This window comes from Protomyctophum parallelum (assembly GCF_964188405.1).
Source record: "Protomyctophum parallelum genome assembly, chromosome: 20".
Lineage (NCBI taxonomy): Eukaryota > Metazoa > Chordata > Actinopteri > Myctophiformes > Myctophidae > Protomyctophum > Protomyctophum parallelum.
In genome coordinates, this window is record NC_139718.1 from 15,427,866 (window position 1) to 15,430,992 (window position 3,127).

Consider the following 3,127-nt stretch of genomic DNA (forward strand, 5'->3'; position numbering starts at 1 on the left):
GGTCCCCCTATGCACTTTGTGTAGATGCTGCGTATCGCCTCATACTGAAAAAATTACTATTTTACGCACAGCGCAAGGCAATATGTGATTACGATCGTCCTTCTGGGGGGGGGGGGGGGGGGGGCTGGCCTACACAATAGATAACCTACCCTGGCCAACACAATAGATAACCTACAAGGACATATGAATTTAATTTATATACACGGCTATATTAATTTAGCCGATCATCAAAGCTCACCGCGCTCGTATAGCGCATTGACTGTCTGTCTGTCTGTCTGTCTGTCTGTCTGTCTGTCTGTCTGTCTGTCTGTCTGTCTGTCTGTGTCTCAATGACTTGCCTTAGGCGGATAATATAGACTACAAGTACTTTATTAAAGTAAAGTAAAAGAGTGAGTTATCATTGCGTTCTCTGCGTCGTAGCGCATGCAGATAGGCAGATAGGGGGGGGGGGCAGTTCTATAGGCAAGGGCAGAAGGTTCCTATAACGACAGTGGGTGCGTGCCCACCTTAGAGTAGCCTATATATTTTAAGGCACCCGCCCCGCAACTTATTATTATTGGCTTATTATTTTGCCACCAGCGGAGTTGACGGTTGACGCCGTTGTCCAGTATAGACTATAGGCCTGTGCCAGGATGATTTTAAATAAATATGTCTCTGTCTCTGCGTCTCTAGAGCTATAACATATATACTGTAGCACACATCATGTGTGACACATGTGCACACACACACACACACACACACACACACACACACACACACACACACACACACACACACACACACACACACACACACCGAGTACTAAGTATAAGTAGCATATAGGGTACGGCTCTAAAAACATTAAATACTGCGGGAGCATTACACTAAACAAAGTTGGATTTGTACATTGCAGAAACGTAACATAACGTAAGTGTTCTTATTATTGTCCGTCTGGGTTTTATAATGCAGTGTGAGTCCGCTCCGCGATAGCCGATCTGCAAGCTCACAACGCGTTGCGCTGATTGACAGTGCACGTGCAGCAGCTACTGTATAAAATTATATTTAAGTAGGCTACTTTTTTGTGTGACGTCTGTGTGTTATTGACTTCTTGTTCCTTAATGTGCAGGTTTATCAGAGCGATATAGTGCAGCTGTGAGTGAGTAGGCCTATAGCTGCTGCTGCTGCGTCCGTGCACCAATAGAGCGACCGCGGCAGCGGCACGTATGAAATATTAAATAAAAATATGTTGGGCTTCCGGGCGTCCGTTTCTGGACTGTACCAACGGGCTTAGGGCCGGACGGTCCCTTAACTCCACGGGCCCCTATATTTTAGGCCCGTGCAGGGCTCTAGTGTGTGTGTGTGTGTGTGTGTGTGTGTGTGTGTGTGTGTGTGTGTGTGTGTGTGTGTGTGTGTGTGTGTGTGTGTGTGTGTGTGTGTGTGTGTGTGTGTGTTAAATGTGGTCATTTAAATGTAGGCCTATTATATACACGCACCATACAAGCACCTATATTATATAATGTGTTATACAAATGGGCAATCAACATATAGCAGCACCCCCCACCAGCAGATGTATATAAACATGGAATTGCGCTATGATATTAAAATGGACTGAGCTGTGATTGTGCCGTACTGCGCCGGCCGGTGGCCACTGGCCTATTCTGCCATGCAGTATAAATGCATTATCATGCCTGTTGGTGAAATATAAACATCTAAAATGGTTCAGTAATAATTAGCATAAGTTATTATTAACGAAAAACATCTAATACTATTTTAAATTGGTCTAATAAAGTTAGTAACTAATCAGAAGCAGCAACCATTTTGTTTCAAACAACTATAGACCAATAAAATAGTAGGCTAGTATTTATGTTTTTCGTTAATAATAATACATGCTAATTATTATTGAACGGTAAGTACGCTGGTATGTACGCTAAGGTACACTATAAGCTTGTAGATCTGTTTATTTTAGTCAGAATCTCGTGTGTGTGTGTGTGTGTGTGTGTGTGTGTGTGTGTGTGTGTGTGTGTGTGTGTGTGTGTGTGTGTGCGCGCGCACACACATCACATGTGCACACATGTGTGCTATATGTTATAGCTCTAGAGACGCAGAGACAGACATATTTATTTAAAATCATCCTGTCTCGCACGGCATATAGAGCCAATGAACGGAGCATACCCCCCCCCCCCCCCCCCCCCTCTCTCTCTCTCTCTCTCTCAGCACACGCTGTGCTGTGATATCAATCAGACGCAAATGATCATTGAGTAACGTTAGCTCTGACTCGCACATTATGTGAGATCACATAAAAGGCCTTTAATATAGCCACAGATCATATAGGAATAGGCTTGGGCACTACCCTACCATCTCTCTATAGTGGGGCACCGACGATCTGCAAGCTCACAACGCGCTGCATGTGGACGCAACACTTGGAGCTTGTAGATGCGCACCACAGATCATACAGGGCGTGTGTTCCAGCTAACCCTATAGCATAACACACACACAAGCAACAGTATAGACATCTATTCATCATTATTTATTTCAAATCAAAATACAATGTAATGCTGCACCACTGTCATGAAGTTCGCACGCACACGCACACGCGACACACACACACACACACACACACACACACACACACACACACACACACACACACACACACACACACACACACACACACACACGTTTGCTTTCATTCGCTGTATGATACATTAGGCGATATAGACCCGCTGCGGCCCAGCGATAATCAACCGCTGTCCGCTGCGATGCGTGAGCTTGTAGATCAGATGCCGACAGACAGACAGACAGACAGACAGACAGACAGACAGACAGACAGACAGACAGACAGACAGACAGACAGACAGACAGACAGACAGACAGACAGACAGACAGACAGACAGACAGACATGAAATGAAATGGTTCAATAATAACACACACGAGATTCTGACAGAATGCGGCGACATGCTTAAAATAAACAGATCTACAAGCTTATAGTGTATACCATAGCGTATACATACCAGCGTACTTACCGTTCAATAATAATTAGCATGCATTATTATTAACGAAAAACATAAATACTAGCCTACTATTTTATTGGTCTAGTTCAGTTGATTGAAACAAAAGTCATGGAATTCAATTGCCTACATTCAGTAT